Source organism: Saimiri boliviensis, chromosome 13 (assembly GCF_048565385.1).
Source record: "Saimiri boliviensis isolate mSaiBol1 chromosome 13, mSaiBol1.pri, whole genome shotgun sequence".
Lineage (NCBI taxonomy): Eukaryota > Metazoa > Chordata > Mammalia > Primates > Cebidae > Saimiri > Saimiri boliviensis.
Genome location: NC_133461.1, coordinates 96,035,852 through 96,052,169, shown reverse-complemented (window position 1 = coordinate 96,052,169; position 16,318 = coordinate 96,035,852). Strand labels below are relative to the sequence as shown.

At 45.7% G+C, this 16,318-nt stretch overlaps 1 long non-coding RNA gene across 1 annotated transcript in view; it reads right to left on the bottom strand.

Annotated features, from left to right (window-relative positions):
* Nucleotides 1-16,318, bottom strand: part of LOC141580858 (uncharacterized) — a 565,368-nt gene that overhangs the window by 297,364 nt on the left and 251,686 nt on the right. The window lies entirely within an intron of this gene.

The window sequence follows — 16,318 nt, the reverse complement described above, 5'->3', positions numbered from 1 at the left end:
AAGGAAAACACTAGAATGGGATGGGGCATTTATCCTTGTGCACCACAGTGCCCCTTACGGTACAGCACTTTATTACTGAGAAGCAGGTGGGGGAGGAACACTCCATGGTATTTCACTGTCCCTCTCCCACTGATAGCGCCAAGGACCTGAGACTTCAGCCAAAAACAGGAAATGGTTTCCATTTTACAGAGCAGGCAGGAAACTAGAAGAGACCCTCCAGGATCATCTAGTACTGTGGAGTGGAGTTGGAAGTATAAGGTGAGGCTGAGCTCTGTTCTGGCACTGCTGCCTTCTTTGCTTGCCTGGGACATTGTGCTTGGTCCTTGAGCTCTGCAGGCTTGGCTGGGAGCTGAGCTCTTACTGGGCATGTGGTCTTGGGCCAGTCACTCCCCACTCTGAGTCTCTGCTTCCTCATGGGTAAAATAGGGCTTGCAATACTTACCTCCTGGCATTTTTATGATGGTCAAAGGAGAAACAGTACCCTGGAAGCCTAGCTCTTGGTCTGGCAAGCAGTGGGAGCCCATAAAGTAAGGACTCATTGATTTTTATGGGTTCATCATCCATTCATCCAATATGTATAGGGGATTTCCTGCAGCCCCAGCCCTAGGTTAGGTGATATAGGAACAAAGCAGAAACACAACAATCTCCTAACTGAAGATTGGATACACACATTGACATCCCAAGACTTAAAAATCCCTGGCAGAGCTACTACTAATTTTTAAAGAATAGTAAAGGAAAGGTATCGTGTGATCAAAATATCAGTAAGTAATGTCGGCATTCTCAGAAGTACAAGAAGCAAGTAGAGGAGCTATTTGAGGTCACTAGACCCTGACACCCCAACCTCTATCCCCAAATCACTCAGTCTGGCCCTGTAGTTTAGAGACAACAGGTCTCTAATCTAAGCTGCACCTCTTCCACCTGCCCTTTTGTTCCCAGTTCTTAGCAATGCCAAGGAAGGACTCTTTCAGCCATGCCTCACTGACCCCCTCCCTGATCTAGTCTACATGCCTAGGCCCCCAGAACCCCTTTGCAATGCTCCTCTGCCATTCAGGTTCAGGCCTTCTCTGCTCCAGGCTGTAGCTCCAAAACATGCTTCTGTCTTACTGGCTTTCACTTTTCCTCTCTCCTCTCTGGGAACTGAAGTTTCTTTAAACAGACAAGCAATTACTGGCGTGTTATCCACACTCGACTGTGTGTTGGTACAACACCCGCTGATGTACAGTAGCAGGCGGCTTGATAATGGGACATATTTAAGCTGATTGCCACTGGAGATAAGTGATGCCTCTGAAAGGATGCACTTTTGTTAAACTTCTGAAGGCAGAGGGAATGGGGAAAGTTTTATTCTATTTTCTCTTTTATTTAAAAAAAAAAATAGCGGCCCTTTTGAGAATGCCTACACCTCCCCCGAGATTCTCATTTCAGATTAGGCTATCAGGTGTATGGTGCAATTGGAGGCTTTGGCTTCCTCTGCAACCTCTCTGTTTGATTGTCAAGCCTTTCACAAGATCCTCCCTGAATGCCTGACACTCCTCACTGACACTCCTCCCTTGCTAGCTGGCTGGCTCTGTGTCCTTGAGGATAGCTCTATTAAACTGAGGCCTCTCTCTCCTCTTAACTCCTCCCCTTTCCCTTCTCTCTTTTTCTCCTATTTTCTTCTTCACATCCTCTCTCTTTCCTCTCTCACATTTTTCTCCAGCCGGTTTCCCCCTTCTCCCCTCATCTCTCCCCTTCTCCTGCTGTCTTTGCATTTCTCGTCGTCTTTCTGAGTCTATGCCTGTCTCACCTCCAGCTCTCTCCTCCCTGGTCCTACTGCAACCGCTTTTCCGAATCCCCTGGGAAAGCCTGGCCTTGGGGAGGCCGTTAGGGTGCTAGGATGGTGAGTATTGTCTTCTTAGAGCAAGAAAACTGGGCAAAGTCACATAGGTTGCATGATTTGCTCACCAAGAGCTAAATCTGAGGAGGAAGGCAGGTGGTGCAGGGCAGAAAACAGCTCAGTAGGCTGCTGGAAGTTGGACTAGGAAGATAAAGGGGGAATTTGGGGAGAAGACAGCTGAGTCAGAGAGAGGCAAAAGGGGGCTAGAAAACAAAAGAGATGTTGGCAACAACTGCCTGACGTCAGAGCAATAACAAGGGAAAATTCCATTAGTTACAGATTGAGCTGCTCTCCAGCCAGTCATTGCCACACTGTTTAGATACAAAGGTACCAAGGAGAAAACAAAGCACCAATCAATCTCTTAAAGGGGCCACTTGCTGGCATGTAATATCCGGATAAGTGGCAGTGGGAGACAGGTGATGACCGCCTTACTGTGGGTTCTTTAGTCGGTGAGTGGAGAAGAGCGTCTTTATAAACACATTACACCTCATGGGGAGTAGGGAGAAATTCAATTAGGTTCCAATGAGAAAGGTAACTTGAATATCAATTAATTGTCTAATTGAAGATAATGGAGACCTGGGGGCACCCTGCCAGGTTGATTCCCATACCCAAATCCAGAGACCTTCTCAGGGATTAAAGACGAAATTTAATTACACATTTCTATTAGATTAGACGCTGATAGCATTCGCCAGTCTGAGTTAATTACATAGTTAATTACACAGCCAATAACTCCCCGTTCCTAATAACCCTGCTGGATGTGGGCTAGTGCTACAGAAGGGATATCCTGTGCCTGTAATGGGAGCCCTGGGAGCCCAAGGTGGAGGGAGACGCCTTCAGCAAGGGGACATGTGAATACTAATAAGGAATTATTCTAATTGTCCCTTGTTCTTGATGAACGGTAAATTATTCTAATAACATTTACCATTGTATCAATTCATTATCTAAGGTAATTACGAATGAAGGGCTTGTGGGGCCTCTCCTGTGGCACAAACAAGGCTGCACTAACTGGGATTGTCTTCCTTTCCCTCCCATGTCAGGCGCCTCCAAGGCAGCCTCCCTTTCTTGCTCTCCTAGACCCACCTGGGACTGAACTTTGCACTTGACAAACTACTTGCCCATGGTGCATCTTCTTTGATTAGAAACTGAGCAATGAGGTAGGTTTCAGTTTTCCTATTTTATTATCTAGGAGGCAAAAGGAGCCTTGGACTGGGAGGAAGGGCATCCAGTAATTTGCCCAAAGACACAGGTCAGGCAGAGGTGGTGTTGCTCTAGGTTTGACCCCAAAACTCCCTCTTGTCTTGTGCACTTCAGGGCCTCTCAACTCAAAATACTTCTTTCTAGTATTATGTTAGTCCCTTTGGGCTGCTGCAGCAGAATATGTAGACTGGGTGGATTATAAACACCAGAAATTTTTTTCTTAGAGTTATGGAGCCTAGAAGCCCAAGGTCAAGATGCTTGGCAGATTTGGTGTCTGATTAGGGCCCACTTTCTGCTTCTCAGAAGGCTATTTCTCATTTGTTCCTCATATAGTGGAAGGGGCAAGAGCGCTCCATGAAGTCTTCATTTATAAGGCTGCTAATCCCATTTGTGAGGACTCCATCCTCATGACCTAATCACCTTCTACAGGCCTCAGACATGGATGATTAGATCTGAATTTTGAGAGGACACAGATGTTCAGTGTATATCGGATTTTAATTCAAGGTTGAGTGTACCTGAGTTTTAGGTACAGACTAAAACAGAATTCAACACATCTGGTTGGCTGCCTAATGGTACAACTACCCAGACTAAAACAGTCATTATTCCAAAGATTTCTAGAAGCCATCTCTCAGCTGGGTCACACAGGGACATAGAAGAGCATGTGTGGAAGGGACAGTCTCCTAGCTACTGGCATAGCTGCTCTCCTAGGCCACAAATAGCAGCACCCCTAGTGAACCTGACAACATAGCATTTGATCTACCATAACCACTGTGTGTTAAAGAGGGAATTACACGAGAAAGACTGTCATCAGGCCAAAGGCAGAGAAAGGAGAGGAAAAGCCTATCCCACAGCCTTCCAGAAGTTTCCTGCAGGCAGTACACATCGGCAGATGCCTAGTGAGGCAGCCCAGGCCAATCCACGTAAAATAGTAAACACAAACACATTAATGATCAGTCAACCCAGCAACCAGCATAAAAGCAGCTATGGTTTCCAAACACTTCATTCTCCTCCATTGACCCTCCACTCAACACGTTTACAGATATATTACCTTTGCTCATGGCATTTCCTCTGCCTTTGCTTTACTATCAAGACGTAGTTCTTATGAAATCATTTCTTTGCCGCAACATGGGTGGACTTAGAGAAGATTATCTTAAGTGAAATAACTTAGAAACAGAAAGTTAAATACTGCATGTTCTCACTTACAAGTGGAAGGTTCATATGTGGACGTAGAGTGTGGAATAATAGACAATGGAGGCTCAGAGGGTAAGCAGGTGGGAGGAGGGTGAGGGATGAGAAATTGCTTAATGGGTACAGTGATGGTCATAGTAAAAGCCCAGACTTCACCGCTACGCAATATATCCATGAAAAAAAAAGCTGCACTTGTACCCATTATGTTTATACTTATAAAATCAATCAACAAATTAAGTAAGTATTAAAAAGGCATCTGTCATTCAAAACTCTTCTCTGAAGGATGTCCTGATGCTGTTTTTCTTTCTTCTACCTCTCTCCCTTACACAGTGTCCTGTCTCATGTAGCACACGGCAGCGTGATGTCTGCTGGTATGCCCACTACCCCATAGAGAGCAAAATATGTGAGCCTGTCAGCTTTTTCTTCTCCATCTGTGTCCAGAATGGCCTCAGCATATGGAAGATACTCAGGAAGTATCTGTGGATGGAACTTTCTGCTTTGCTATAGGTATTTGGAAAATTGTATATTCAATCACACAGCAGGCTTGCCCAGCCTGGATTTTCCTCATTGAGGTTTTGATGATTTTGTTATGGCCAGCACAGCCATTCCTGGACGTGACTCTAGAAAGGGTTTTGATAGTCAACAGCCTTTCATAGCCCTGCGGTCTTTGGGCATCAATCACCAGGGAAGTCTTGGCAAGGTTGAAACTGGGGAAAGGGGCTGTCCTGTGTGAGGTGTTCTTCCTCCACTTCCATCTCCTTATCTAGGCTCTCCACCTCCTTCCTAGAACCCACAAGGCTTTCCAGCTTCCTGATGCTGTATGCTCCCTGGGTACACAAGCCTTTCATCTGTGTCCTCTCACCTTTTCTCCCAGTGAAGCCCATCCACTGAACAGGTTCTGATGCTAAGGATTCTATCCTTAAACTCTTCTTGCAAAACTAACCTCAATGCTCTATATGGCAAAGGATCCTGTTTTCTGTTACAGAGTCTAATAGTCTCAATGAAGATTTAGCATTAACAGTTAACAAAACCTCAGAATGCTCAATGTGTTCTTTGCATTCAAACAAAGGCTCCTTTAAACTCCTTAACTCCCTGGCTCTCAATGAGGATGGTACCATCCTTAATGCTTCATATAGAAATGGCTCAGGAGTTCTGGATTGTCACAATGACTGGCTGAGTCACTGTCATTTAAAGGGCTAAGAGCAAGGACGTTAAATGTTTTGCACTGCACAGTGTAGTCTTGAAATGTCCCACCCAAACTGGCGATAGCACTTGTTTAGGAGACACTGCACTGAAAGTTGGGGTGAAAATATCAACTGCAGCAGAGTCCTGACAGAGAGAGGGGAGCTGCTCATTTGGAGGAGGAACAAGGAACCTCTTGAGAAGTGGCTGCTTATCATACCTCCATGTATCCAAACCTGCTTCACAGCCTTCTCTAGTCAGATTTAGCACTTGGTGAGCAAATCATACAACCTATGTGACTTTGCCCAGTTTTCTTGCTCTAAGAAGGCAATATTCACCATCCCAGCACCCTAACAGCCTCCCCAAGGCCTAGTTTTCCCAGGGGGTTCAGAAAAGCAATTGCACTAGGACCAGGGAGGAGAGAGATGGAGGTGAGACAGGGATAGAGACTCAGAAAGATTATGGGAAATGGAAAGACACCAGGAGAAGGAGAGAGATGAGAAGAGAGCCCCCGCTGATCCTTCCCTCCTCTATTCCCGGGCCCTGGTCCAGAGTAATGTCATGTGTAGCATCTCCACTGGTGTGTGGTCTCTCCAGCTAAGGATAGAATTTGGGAAAAGAGACACAAAAAGCTCATGCTCCTTCTCAACTAACTGCGTGGCCTGAGCAAGGCTCCCACAGGGAGGGCAGTCTCGTGTCAGGGTAGCAGGGTGGGCGACTGCAGTTGCTAGATGTAGCCCAAGGGTCCCCTTCAGACCAGTCATGGATGTTTTAATGGCTCACTTGACCAAAGGGAGCACACAGCAGCTGTGCACTGACTCCTCCTCAAGGAGCTCTCAGTCATTTGGAAAAAAAAAAAAAAAAAAAAAAAAAAAAAAAAAAAAAAAAATTCCATCTGGAGAGGTTTACTTTCCAGAGGGAAGGTAGAGAGAACGGCTCCTAACTGACATTTCAAATATGCGTGCTAAAGCCATCAGTCTGGAGGGAGGTAGCTGGCCCACACCTCCTCTGCTCCAGGGGCCTTTCCAGATAGGTGGGGTGTGGGCTCAAATCCGCCCCCCTACAGGTGATGGATGAGACAACAGAACAGAAGACATAGTCCTTGGGGTCCTTGGTTTTGAGCAACTGAAACTCATACTAGCCAAGAAAGGAATTAATCTACAAGGTATTGGGTACTTAAGCAATTTGTCAAAATGCAATGAAGGCCAGGTTCAGAAAACAGTACAGAGCAAAGAGAAACTGCACAGCCATAGCCCAAATCAGACCACACCACAGCCAAAATCAGACCTCCACTGCCACCGCCACCCAGCGAGGCTGCAGGCTGCTCTGTCACACTGGACACTGATGTACCACTGGCTCTGCCATCATCCCAGCCCCTAGAGAGACCTCATGCTGCTGCCATCACTACTTCCAAGGCAGCCACACTCTGGTCCTTGCTTATTTGTGCAGCAGCTCACAAGTCAGGTAGATGCATGTGATTGGCCAAGCATGGGTCAAATCCCTGCACTCTATTTCAAGGGAGGCTGGAAACGTGCCTGATCTTTTTAGCGTCTATCATAGAAGGCATTCTGCCTTCTATGGCACTACATATGATAGGAGGTACCCCAAATATTGGAAAGATATTCAGATGCTAGGCTGCCAAAAATGGACAAATATTTACTGCCCCCCGAAACCCATAATGCAAGTGGCTACAGAAATTGCTATTACAAGAAAGGAATCGAGACCAGTCACGAAGTAAAGTCACTGGTATTGACGATCAAGACAGGAAAATATGGACGTGAGATAAAATACTAAATTCTGGGCCCTCAGGCAGAGACAATTGAGAAAATAAGATTTTTCTTATCCTCCCCTCACAGATTCGAAGAGGACTTAAATGAACTAAAATCACTTGCCTACAGTGACATTGCCAATTAGGAACAAGCAGAGACCAGAATCTACCACCCACCGCCATGCCCCAAGCACAGTTCACCAGGTGCCCTGCCAGCTTTGTCAGTAAACACTGCCCAGTCCTGCAAGAGGCAAGCCCTGAGCATCCTCACTGAGAGGGCACAGACATCTCCCTGAGTGTGTTGCTTTCATCCAAAGCTCAGTCTACAAAAGGGATGAGCAGTTTCATCTATGCTGGGGTTTTTTCCTCTTTTTAAAAAAATGTTTTCTTATACTTAAGTTCTGGGGTACATGTACAGAATGTGCAGGTTTTTACATAGGTATACACATGCCATGGTGGTTTGCTGCATCCAACAACCCGTAATCTACATTAGATATTTCTCCTAATGCTATTCCTCCCCCAGCCCCCCACCCCTGCTCTGTCACCCAGGTTGCAGTGCAGTGGTGTGATCTCAGCTTAATGCAGTCTCAACTTCCCTAGCTCGGTGTGATCCTCCCACCTCAGCGTCCTGAGTAGATGGGGTGACAGGGACATGCCACCATGCCCAGGTTAGGCTGGTTTTGGTAAGAGAATAATGAGCCAGTGTAATGCATATGGATGTGCTGAATTGAATTACTGTTTCCAGTTCTTCACCTTTCCATGTATCCATACCATTCCCACAGCCTCATCTTGAGTCTTGTATATTTCTATTTATATCTCCTGTGCCTCAGCTATCACCATGAGAATATGCCCCACATAGCAAACTGACTTGAGCAGACTCACAGACAGGTGGAGCACAGCTTCTCCAGCAGATCCCAGCCAGATCAGCTGACCATGGGCCATGCTGCAGATGAGCAAACAAAAATAAGCCATTACTGTCTTAAGCCACTGAGTTTTACGAGTGGTGTGTAATGGGTTAATTACTGACCAGTACAATAAACCCTAGATCCTTTTTTAAACACCTGACTTACTGTTTAGAATCCAGCAGCCTGGAAATCAACCCTCTCCCAACACACGCACACACGTACATGTACGTACTTTTGTTCACATGTGTACACACACATTCACGCAAAGCACAAACAAGAGAAACCTTGAGTTTGCAGCTTCTATTCTACCTAGAGCTGGAGGAGCTCCTATGACGCACCAGAAACCACTCTGTAATTGGCTTTCTAGCTTTCTCTCTCTACTTCCAACCCTCTGAGCATCTCTCTTGCATATTTCATTGATTGTCAGTCCAGGGCCTGAAAGCACTCTACTCCCAGCCATAGAAAGAAGGTGAGGAGAACAGCAGGTGTCCAAAACCACAATGTGACCGAAGATCTCCTGTCACCTGTAAGTCAACAGCCAACCATCTGGTCACTGAGGTTGGGTGGCTGCTAGAAAATGCCAAGTGTTTCTCAGTATCCCCAGAGGTTTCCAGATAAGTGGTTCCTGAGGGCTCAGGGCAAACATCAACATGGACATGCTGCAGAGAGTGACACTGCATCTTGGCGAGGAGGCCCAGAGTGTGCAAGAGGGGAAGCAGCCAGCCAGAAGACAGCCGTAGGCTGGTGGAGACAGTGGGGAGACAAATGAACAAAGCAGTGTGGCATCTCAGCAGCGTATGCACTCTTGGTCGTGAGCTGAGTGGGGCGTCTGACGCAAGCATTTTATCGTCACAGAGAGCTAACCTACAGCTCGCGTGTGCGTCAGATAGAGGTTTGAAACGAACTCCGTAAACACTGCAACATCCCACCACCCCCGTGCCTATAGCCATGCTCCCTGGTGAAACCTCTCTTTTGCTTCATCTTCCCTTACTAACAGCCTGAGTCACAGGCAGGTAGGAACCTCCTGCCGGGCTCTGTGGATCCTGGAGAGCCGGGAGGCTGAGAGAGGATGAAGATTCTCATGGTGATCACAGCACCTGATGGCTGAGCCTGTCCCAGATCTCTGGGAGCTCTGAACCATGAAAGGAACATGAGGAACATATTCCAAGCAAACACTTTATCACTGAGAGACAACATATTGATCATGGATTCCGGGCAGCTGATTTCTCAATTTGGGATGCAGTGAACGTTTTAATAAATTCCTTTCCTGCTGAGAAAGTAGAAATCCCAGGTTTCTGAAAGCTGGGTGCAGAGGGAGGGCAGTTCACAGATTTCTGCCAGATCATGGGGAAGGAGGGGCTGGACTCCGGCTGACCCTGGGACTCTGATCTGGTATTTGAAAGAACTTTTGCCAGAGGAAGCCTCCCTACTTGACTCTAAGTTTCTGCTAATTAGCAGGCATTTTGTACCTTACCATTGCCTTTCCATATATTATTTATTCCAGCTAAATCCTCTTAACATTGTGAGGTCCTTCCTCACTTGCTAAACATTTCAGACTATGGGGTTAATATGGGACATGACACTGGAAAGCAGAAATGAAAATGACGGATCAGTAAAGGATGGGGTTGAGGGGTGGCTCCCAGCTGCTGCTACCTTTTCTCTCTAGGAGGAAAAGCTTTCCATGGGTCCTGGGCAGAAGAAACTTAAGAAGTACATGTGCCATTTATGAAATCATGGCTGCAGCTTGGAGGAGAGACGCTGGTGGCAGAGGCTCAGAAGGTCAGGGCTGTTTCATGAACTCTCAGTACTGGAACCTTCTCATTTTACAACCAACGACTCTAAGGCCCAGAGAGGGAAAGTGATTTGCCCAAAGTTGACCAGCAAATGAGATCATATCTCAGGCCTGCCTTAAAAAAACAGTTTTATTTTACTTCCACCAGACCACTTCTTCTGATTTGGGTGGATAGAGCTGTTAGGATCAAATGCTCCTTCTTAAAAAAAGCTTTTTTTAGGAGTCAAACAAGGCCTTGGCTCAAATCCTAGCTCTGACACTTATCAGCTGTGTCACCTTGGACACTAGACTTAACCTCTCTATGCCTTTCCTTTCTCATTACCAAAATGGGGCAGCTATCAAAGCTGATCTCAAAAAGTCACATAAGAGGAGATAATGCACGAACTCCTTAGCACAGTAACTGAGATCTCCTAAGCTAATTATGGAGTTTTAATGGTATTCCAAGCAGTACTCTGAGTATTTTACATAAATTATTTCATTTAATCCTAACAATCTCTGATGGTAGGAACCATTACAATCCTCATTTTTACAGACAAGAAACTGGAAGACGCATGGAATAGGTAGGGAGCTTACCTAAGGTCACACAGCTGGTACTTGGAAATGCCAAAATTTCAACTCAGGCAGTCTAAGGAAGCACCTTACATTGTTAAACTCTCTTGTACTGCCTGAATCCAGTAGTCATGATCATCCTAGGAGGAGAGGAACCTGGGATTAAGAATCCTAAATAATTCTTCCTGCTGCCTTTTGATCCTTCTCTTTTCTTTTCATCTTATCTCTGGGTTGATTCCTTATCATCATCAATTAAAAGAGTTAGAATTAGAACAAGGACAATCCCTAAGGCCATCAAACACTATAACTAAGTTATCAAAGACCTTTGAGTTTAGTCATAAGTCAACAGGCTTCAGCTGGAGCTGTCCTTTGGGAGAGAAAAAGAAGCTGTGAATGAGTGATCTAGTAGTTAGAGAAATTAACCTAATACTTGGGGCTGAGCTGCCCTGTGATTTCTGGGGCAGCTGGATAGTTCAATGTCTGGTGTCCAAAGGTCATCAAAATCAAGCATGCAATTTGGCAATGCAACTTCAGAACCCCAGCAGAAGATGGCATCCTTGGTCTAGGTCCGGGATGCCAATAACAAATAACTCCTGTTGTCATTCTGACTCCAAGTCTGACAGCAGACCTTGCTAGTTGATCACAGCACCATTTTCTGCTGGATCTATATATGGCCTCAATATTGTCCCCACCTACCTGGATCTGGCCCTTGAGGAGAATCACATCTGTTATCTTTGTCCTGAATGTTTGGGAGTAGAAGAAGCAGAATCTGTTTGCAAAAGCATAGCTTGACTATGAGCTTAGGCAAGAGTGGAAACTCTAGGGCAGAGTCCCATTCTCCTAAAGAACTAGAAAGACCAGGATAGCTTTGAGGACAAGATGCTAGGGAGAAGGAATATGAAGAAGGCAACTTAGACAAAGAGGGCTGAGACTCACCTAACCCATATTAATGTGCTTAGATAGCAAGACCTACTTTCAAATACCTTCCAGAGGGCTGGACTAACATCCGTGATGTACACTTACACCTGTCCTAGGGAAGATTCATCTCGCAGCTGGAGGTATCAGCCAACTTCACTGTGAGTATCTAGGGTAGGCAAGGTGGAGAAGATACAGCATGAGCTGACTTTGGTACCATGGAGACATAACTATGCCCAGAGGTCTAAGCCTATTCCCAAGTCAGCCACAGAACCAACTCTCTGGCTTAGCCTAGTTGTTGGCATGCCTTACTGTGGGGAAAGGCAACAGTTGCAGCAAAACTGAGGTGGCTCTGAAATTTGAGGCAGCCTTTGCCATACAGAGGTGAGAAGTAAAGTTCTCTCTAAGCCAGTGGAAGTCAGTCAGTTAGTGATTCAGAACATGGATTCAGTTTGATCCTGTTACCTGGTAACTTGAGTAAGTTACTTACCCTCTCTAAGCCTCAATTTTGTCATTTATAAAAATTAACAATTCTAAAAAACTTGTCTTCAGGTGGTTGTGAACCTCACATGAGATAGTTATACTAAATGCTTAACACAGTAGTAAATACAGTGCTTAAGTATTTCTATCAGTGAAGACTTTAAAAAGAAGGTGGTAGTGGAGATGACAGATGAGCATGTGTATTGAGCATTTACTATATACTCAGATCCTAGAGAGAAAGGGTCACCACATGTCACAAGGGGGTCACATGGAAACAGCACCAAGGGAGTGTGCTTAATGGAGCAGGTGGGGATTCAGGAAGGAGAAAGGACCTGCAGGCAAATACCTTTATTGAGGGTCAGGTTGGAGAACACAGCAAAAGGTGCAAGGGGATTCCACTGGTGCATGTGAACGTCAGTAGGTCACAGTCAGGGGTGTGCAGGAAGAACTTGTGGCAGAGGTCAGCTTTATCACCCTGGTGCAGCTGACACCCGGACAGGGTACTCACAGCCAGCTTATGGAGATATTAAGGCAGCAGGAAGATATGAAGTTTTGAAATTTGCCAGACAACATCATTCTAAGTATTTTACGTTATACATTTAATCTGTACAACAACAAAGAGAGGTTGATTGCACTGATGACTCTCATTAATGGACTCCCTCCATCATTATTTTGTAACATGGCTTTCTGTCCTAAAAAAGATGGAGTCTGTTTTCCTACCCTTTGACCTGACCTTAACTTAGGTCTTGATTTCACCAGAATACAGTGGTAGAGCTGATATGTGAATTCTAAGCCATTGACACATTCCGTCTTTGGGAATCCTGCCATTGCTGTGTAAACAGGCTGAGACCAGCTGAAACAAGCCGTGAGCCCAGTTGTTATAGCTGATACCTCTAGACAAGTCTAGAGCCAGTTAACTTGCAAGCATGTGAGAGAGGCTCAGACAAGATCAGCAGATCCACCTCCCTGACCCCAGATGCGTAAATGAGACCAGAAGTTTGACCCCACTGACCTGGAGAGTTATAAGAAATAATAAAGATGTATATTTCAAGCTATGAAGCTTTGAGACAGTTTGTTATGCAGCAATCACAAGCAATACAGTAAGTTTATGAAGTGAAGTTGAGCAAAAGAAGGTTAAGTAACTTACATAAATCACCCAACACTAGTAAGTGTTGGAACTAGGGCACTATCTCAGGTTATTTAGCTCCAGAACCTGCCCTCTGAATCACTGTGCTACAGTAATCCCTTAGAGATGCCAGCTTTCTCCTCTGCTGTAGAAATACATGAACGATTCCCTCATTTCTAAAACATTGTTTAAGCAAGGATGCAACCACTTCTCAGTAGATTTCTCATTCTGAGGCAGTCAGACGGGAGCTGGGGGTAACTGATCAGTCCTTGCTGAGATAACTCAGTCCAGTCAAGAGACTGGCAAGGTTTCAGCCTGGCTCGATATTAAGCACTGTATATTTACTAGTGAATATTTACTACTTTATATTTGCTGCTTTAACTTACCACTTTATATTTTCTATATTTAGAAATAGAGTTCTACAGTCTTATACTTGATGGCTGAAGCATTGCATTAATTGGGATAATCTAGGCTTGCTCACGGGAATAAACAAACATTCAGCTCTCCGTGGCTTGATACAACAAAGGTTTATTTCCACTTGATATCACATGTTGATGCAGATCAGGTGGCCATGCCTGATAATCCCTGAGAAAGAGCAAGAAGATCTATGTAAGGGATAGGCCTGGAAGTGCCTTGCATCAATTTGCCCATGCCTCATCGGCCAGAAAGTGGACCCAATCTCACTTCAAGAAAGGCTAGAAAATGTAGTTTTCCTGTGTGCCCAGGAAGAGAAGATGGCATATCCACCTATGGCATTGTCTCTGCCAAAGAGATCCTAGGCATCAACTTTGCAGATGCCCAGGACCTCTAGAGCTCCTATGGGTACCTGGGTGTCTGATGCCAGCTGGAAATGCTGCTCTGTAACAAGAGGCAACTGGGCCTGAACCCCTAGCTTAGCTCCTGCCAGCTTTCCCTGAAGCAGACCTACTTAGAGTCTGACTTTGCTGAGCTTCCAGGTCACAAGTTAGACTTACATTAGCACTCCAGTTGCCTTAATTTCTGACCTGCCTCCTACTCCCCACCCCATTTCTTTGTTAGGGATCGCCCTCCAATACTGAGGCTTCCCAGGAAATTGACTTGATGAGGTTACAGGTCCTTACCTTCCCCATCTTTAAATGCCAGAACAGACACACAAAATATTTCACTGTATTTCAGGGGGCTCACAGCTCAGCAGAGAGCCACCAGGTAAGGATGCTCTGCATAAGAGACCCTCACCTAGCCCACCCTCTCATCTTGTGGGTGGAGTCCACGCTACTTAAAAAACTTGCTCAAAAGCAGACTGCTTTCACTCTTGGCAGGAGTAATGAGCACATCCATCCTAGGACTGAAAGATGGGGTTTGTGGGTGGAGGAGTCCAAAACACTGGGCCTTTCCCCATTCCCACGACCCCGTGTGTCAGCATCCCCAGCACTGACCAGCGTATGTCACTGGTAGAGGCTCATTAAATGTATGTTTGCTGTTGAGGAAGAAAAGAAACTTTATATGAGAAGTGTGACCCTGCTCTAAATTACTAGGCCCAGAGAGGCATTAAAATGAGGCAGGAGTCCTCTCTTGTAGAGAGGCCTATGGAAAGTGCTTCTGTATGTGCCTGGTGAGTGTTTAGTAATTCAAATACAGATGGGAATTACCCACCCTCTTTCCTTCTCTTTTTTTCAGGCCTCCTAATGACATTGCCTTCTTGAGGTTGTCCTAAGAGGGTCAGCTGATTGCTGCAGCCTAGAGGAAAGTGGAGAGAGGGGATGGGCAGGTGCCCATGGAGGCACTGGGACCACAGAGGACCCCTCAACCAAGAAGATGAGGTATTCAGTGGGGAACAATGGAGAATAACTAGGGGGAGGAGGATGTGACAGGACTGTTTCCAAGGAGACAGCCTCACTGCTTTCTTCCCTACACACCCTGTATCCCTCATCTACTCTCCCTCTAGAGATGCCAGGTCTTCCAACCACAAGGCCACTGAATGATATTCAAAGCCAAGACTCCTTCTCCCTCTCTGGTCTCACTGACAGACATCTGGCCTAGAACAAGGTCAACAGTGGACCTCCCTGAACCATGGTGGGGAAAGGGAGGCTTCACACACCGCTCAGGATCATTTTTTTTCTTGGGAAGAATTAGGCTAAAATGAACAGTAGAGTAACCACAAAGAAACAGGAAGTGAGGAAGAAAGGGAGTGGGGAGGACAGGAGGAGACCAAGGGCGGAGGATGTTTTGCTTTAGTAGAAATCATGACAACCATAAGAGGAAAGGCAATTGGCTGGAGCTTCCTGAGCTTGCAAATGGGCTTTTTAAAGGCCCAGTCTTATTCAGTCCTCAGATCCGTTTCATGCATGAGAATATCGAGGCTTTAAAATATCAAGGAACTTGTCCAAGATCACAAAGACAGTTCTGGTAGGGGCAAGTCTCAGACTCAGGACTGGCAAGAGCCCAAAGTCCACTCCATCCCGTGGTGTAGAGGGAGGTGGTTGTGTTGACTGGGTGCTGGGTGTGAGTATGAGTTTGTTTTTAAGGAACCAGCCTGCAGCAGTACAGAACTTTCCCCCAACCGCAGCAAGAGGCCCAGTCATCTCCCCACCAGTTTGACTCTGCTTCTTCCCAAACAAAAGTGTGTGATCACTGGACAATTTTTGTCCTGTGATGACAGTGTTTTGTGTTGGTGTGCACATGGGTGTGTGTGTAGCAATTGGGATGATGGTAGAAGTCGGTTCAAGGCCACTGTCAAGGATGGATGGGAGATAGGACAAAAAAGATAAAGAGAAAAATTACTGATGCTTCTCCTTCTAGTCTGACTCAGACCACAGAAATGTCAGGACAGAAATGTCCTGAGAGTCTGAAGCAACAAGGTGGAATCTGTAAGGACTTAATTACAGTTGCTCTCATCACTGCAGCTTGAAAGACCTAACAGTTTCCTCCGGAGCCTGGATTGTTCACGGAATGATGGGAAAAGACCAGAGGGAGAGACTGGTAATGGCGTGTGTGTGTGCTCTTGCCAGGACCGAGAGCTCGTGCCAGGCTGCTCTATTATTTATCATCTGGAGAGCTTTTCAGGAATGTCAAGGGCTTCGTTATCTTATGATTAGCCTTGAGCTCTGGCAATTCCAGGAGTGAGGTCAGTTCCATTTCGGGGATGGGATAAACAAAGGCACAGACTGAATGACTTGGAAAACATCGGCTTGAAGGTTGCACTGTTTTAAAACATTTTTTTTTTTTTGAGTACCAACCACACACCATGATCCAAACAATGGTCCCAAATGTCCTTTATGACGTGCACTGGGCTGAGAGTACAGGAGTTGTACTGGGCAGTGTGGTGTGCTGACAAGCAACCCCTAGATCTCAGTAGCTTCAAACA